We start from the raw sequence: 4,885 nt of genomic DNA, 5'->3' as shown, positions 1-4,885 counted from the left end.
ATCCAGACACCCAAGAACACAGCGGGGGGTGGGGGGAGCGGCTATGGGCACTCACATACTCAACTCCAGAGGATTGCACAAGCAGCAGAAAGCTGGCATGTCCAAAAGTTTGATTTGGTTTCTGGACTTGTCCTTCCCTCCTCCTCCTCCACCCCCGTAACCCAATTCACCCCCTGCCCCGTGCCCCGGTCTACCTTCTGATTTCTCTAAGTGTGTTCTGCAACAAATAATAAAGAACAGTTTTTAAACAATTGTGACTTTATTTTCGTTCATATATATAGGGGGCAGGTAACTTCAAGAGAAACAAACACAACTGTCACACTGTACCCTGGCCAGTCATGAAACTGGCTTTCAAAGTTTCTCTGATATGCAGCGCGCCCTGCTGCACTCTTCTAATTGCCCTGTTGTCTGGCTTTGAGAAATTGGCTGCCAGGCGAGTTGCCTCAACCTCCCACCCCGCCATAAACATCTCCCCCTTACTCTCACAGATATTGTGGAGCACACAACAAGCAGCAATTACAATTGGAATATCGGTTGTGCTGAGATCTAACGAGTCAGTAAACTGTGCAAGCGTGCTTTCAAATGTCCAAACGCAGATTCTACCACCATTCTGCACTTGCTCACCTATAGTTGAATGCTCCTTACTACTGTCCAGGGTGCCTGTGTACGGCTTCATGAGCCATGGCATTAAGGGGTAGGCTGGGTCCCCAAGGATAACTATAGGCATTTCAACATCCCCAATGGTAATTTTCTGGTCTGGGAAGTAAATCCCTTCCTGCAGCTGTTCAAACAGACCAGAGTTCCTGAAGATGAGAGCGTCATGCACCTTTCCCAGCCATCCCACGTTGATGTCGGTGAAACATCCCTTGTGATCCACCAGTGTTTGCAGCATCATGGAAAAGTACCCCTTGTGGTTTACGTACTGGCCTCCCCGGTATTCCGGGGCCAAGATAGGGATCTGCGTTCCGTCTCTCACCTCAGCGCATTAAAGCCACCCACAATGGTCTGCACATTTCCCAAAGTCACTCTCCTGGAGAGCAGCTGGTCAGTGATTGTGTTGGCTACTTGCAGCACAGCAGCCCCCACAGTAGATTTGCCCCATTCCAAACTGATTCCTGACTGACGGGTAGCTGTTGAGCGTTGTGACCTTCCACAGGACTATGGCCACTCGCTTCTCAACTTTGAGGGCTGCTCTCATTTTTGTGTCTTTGTGCTTCAGGGCAGGGGACAGCAAGTCGCGAAGTTCCATGAAAGAGGCCCTACGCATACGAAAGTTTTGCAGCCACTGGGAATCATGCCATACCTGCAACACTACACAGTTTCACCAGTCTGTGCTTGTTTCCCGGGCCCAGAATCAGCGTTCCATGGCATGAACACGGCCTAACTCCACCATGATCTCCCAATTGCCACGTGCCGTGCTTCTAGGAACGTCTGTGTCCATATCCTCATCAGTGTAGTAATCGCGCTCTTGATGCCTCCTTGCCCGGTTTTGCAGGTACTGCACATACTGCTGGAGAATGCACAAGGTATTTACAATGGTCAAAACTGCAGCGGAGATCTGAGCGGGCTCCATGCTTGTCGCGCTATGGCGTCTGCAAGGGTAATCCTGGAAAAAGGGCGCGAAACACAGGAGAGCAGAGTGGCAGCAGAAGAGGTGCTGTTCGATTCACAATAGCCGAAGGAAGGCGGGAAATGGTTGTCTTCTGTAGCTTTCACGGAGGCGGGAGCCCAGGACAGACAACATGGAGAAGCTCGGTAGCGCGGCAAGAGTGGGAGATCAGAGTTGGCGGCGGAAGCTGTGCTACTCGGTTCACGATGGCCGAGCAGAGTTGGCAGCGGAAGCCGTCAATGAGAAAGAGAAAGGGTAGATACTTAGAGAGATTACATGGAAAGATGAGAGAAGTGGTGCACCGTACTGTACCATCTGCTGAAAGCAGTATGGCGTCTGCACACCAAAAAGGTGCAAAACGATTGTCTGCCGTAGCTTTCACGGAGGGAGGAGCGACTGATGACGCACACCCAGAAACACCCACAAGAATGTTTTTGGCCCTTCATGTACTGGGAGCTTAACCCAGAATTCCAATGGGCGGCAGGGACTGTGGGAACTGTGGGATAGCTACCCACAGTGCACCGCTCTGACATTCAATGGTACTTGGATGCACTCCGCGGAAATTCATGCGCTTTAGTGGGGACGCACAAGACCGAATGTATAAAATCACTTCCAAAAATTTGAATAGAAGAATTTTGAAATAATTGTGTACTGTAGATGACTCTGTGTGTATGTGTGTGTGTGTGTGCATAGAGTGTACTTTCAGGCTGGAATCAGACTCTGTGCGTTTGTTCAAATGTTGCCCCTAAAGAATGGAATCAGACATATTCTGTGTCTATGTGTATTATTAAAACCAGTTCCTCACCAGATCAAAGCTCATATCCCAACATGTGGGGAGAAAAGAAGCAATGTCATGGTTGCCTGTGTGTATGTTGGGAAGGTGGAGGGATTAGTGTTGGTTAAGAAGAGGCGAAAGTATGTGCATCTAGCAGCCTTGTATAGCTGCACAAGAATCAGGCACAATACAGAGTTAGTCATCTCTGAGTGCCAAATGGTTGGATTGGCTAATGCAACCTGTAGAGGTCCATGGCACAGTGGGATATAAAGTCCAGTGTATATCATCATCATCATTTGATAGGGATAATGATCGGAAGGTTGACAATTGAGTAAGTAGTTACATGGAAAGATGATTGGGTATTCATTGTGATTCGTGTCACTGTGGATTGATGTTTTTTCCTGTCTGTCTGTCTGTCTGTCTCCCTCCCTCCCTCCCTCCCTCCCTTCTGGTTTTATCAGAAGCACCTTGAGCAGGTATGTGGCTCCTTCAGCCTCCCGCTTAGCTTTGAGGATGGTGGGAAGATGTTTGGAGAGTGTGTGAAAAGCAAAGCTCTGTGCAGTGCCTAAAGCAACCTGTGGGCATGTTGGCACTGTTCACTTTAAATCCGAGGCTCAATCCCCTGTTATAGAAATGGAGGTGTGGAAGTGGTTGAATTTGTTGCTTGGTACCTAGGCAAAGGAAAATGATAATAAGAGTAATATTTCAGGTTATGTGAAGATGAATGTTTAGAGAAAGTTGCCTGAAAAAGTCTAGTGTCAGTGGACAGGCCATCTCCCTGGTGGTCTAGTGGTTAGGATTTGGCGCTCTCACCGCCGCGGCCTGGGTTCGATTCCCAGTCAGGGAACTAAGCTTTTTGCCAACGTATATTGAACAAAGGAAACTGTTCTAGAGCCTCAGAGCAGAAATAAGGCAAGTTCTCACCGTGGACACTTTATACAACTAGAGCTGTACAAATCGGTTGCTGTTTTGCTTGCTCCCTTGCCAAACCAATAAAATAACAGTAATAGTTATAATAATAATTGAGGTTAACCCAAGAGGAATTTTTTTCAGTTTTCTTGTGGAAACAAAACTAAAAAAAAATCATTTTTGGTCAAACCAAAATCTTTCAGTAAATAAAATATTCATCCAAAACCCCTTTCACCCAGGTCTATGTACAAGTCTTTCGAATTTACCATCTGGAGAGAAGGATCATTAGCCTCTTAATTGTGGGTTAGTGGCAGATCTATTTCTAGCCCTCTGTCCAAATGCCCACAGAAGTGTGTTTGTTTCACATTGTATATAAAACAAAAAGAAATTCAGTTGAAACCTAAACCTGCGATCAGGATGCAACATTGTGATTGTAACTAAAGGAGAAAATTTCTACTGAGTTCAGTAGAAGGAAGGTTTTTCTCATCAGGTTCTAGCAAATGCTCCAAGTTCTGATGGTGCTTGGAACTTCCAGACATATCGGCCAGAATGTTCAGAAGATCTGGCACTGGCACCCACCTCTGGAGCCAGATTTTCAGATGGTCTCAACACATTGAATGCTGAGCGATTTTGAATAAAAGCTGGTACAGATTGTGGGTGCTTCACTACATGGGTCACAGTGCAGGAGTTTGAGGTTCACCATTGCTTTCTCATAAAGCTGAATGTCTGAATTCTGCCTCAGTCCTGGTAGACGTCTTTTATTCACGTAATAAGTCAACAAAATTTGCAGGTTTCCTGGAGTCCTTTTAGTGAGACTACAACATCTCACTAAAGGGACTCCAGGAAACCTGCAAATTTTGCGCAGGGTGATTGTGTATAAAAAGGAACCATGCTGTAGAAGGGCCCTAGAATTTGAAAAAAATATGGCATCTTGGCCTCCCAGAACAGCTGATAAGACTAAAGAAAACAAGGAGTAGGCAAAGGCGCTTTTTTGGTGGTGTCTGAGTGGTCTAAGGCAGTGTGCTTTTCAAACGATCTTATGTGGGGGACCGGCAATTTTATTTTCCAATGTGCGCGCGGACCGGCAGCTGTTGGCTCACGGACCACCACTTTTAGGAGCACTGCTCTAAGGAGCCAGACACAGAGCTTTATTTTCTCCTCACTTGGGTCTTCTGATCTCTGGATGGAGGTCTGGCTTCAAATCCAACTCCTGACACAACCCTTTTCTTTTAGTTGAAGGAATGGTCTCATTCCAAACTCTCATATAAGATTACAACACCCATGGCTTAGCATTTTTAGTAGAGTAGTTGCAAGAGAAATTGGAGTGAATTTCAATAGCTTCAGAAGCTGGGCATTCAGGGCACCCAGTTAGGTTAATTCCAACCCCTTTCTCCAGCAGAGACTTGACATTGCTTGAGGGGAGCCAGTTTTGTGGAGGAAAAGGAGAGCAGCTGAGTGACTAATAGGAGTTTGAGTCACAGTGGCATTTTGAAACAATTTTGTTTTTTAGAAAGGAAAAAAAAAGAAAAGAAAAAGGAAATAATTTGCTATCAGGCCTGAAATGGTAACCTGTCCCAGTACAGTGGCAGAGG

At 46.2% G+C, this 4,885-nt stretch overlaps 1 non-coding gene across 1 annotated transcript; it reads left to right on the top strand.

Annotated features, from left to right (window-relative positions):
• Positions 1-3,159: 3,159 nt before the first annotated feature.
• On the top strand, positions 3,160-3,231 carry TRNAE-CUC. The gene has a single exon. It is a non-coding gene; the product is annotated as a tRNA-Glu (tRNA).
• Positions 3,232-4,885: the final 1,654 nt, after the last annotated feature.

Source organism: Dermochelys coriacea, chromosome 14 (assembly GCF_009764565.3).
Source record: "Dermochelys coriacea isolate rDerCor1 chromosome 14, rDerCor1.pri.v4, whole genome shotgun sequence".
In the NCBI taxonomy this organism is placed as follows: Eukaryota; Metazoa; Chordata; order Testudines; family Dermochelyidae; genus Dermochelys; species Dermochelys coriacea.
The sequence above is the reverse complement of the archived record's forward strand: the minus strand, read 5'-3'. Positions and strand labels throughout refer to the sequence as shown.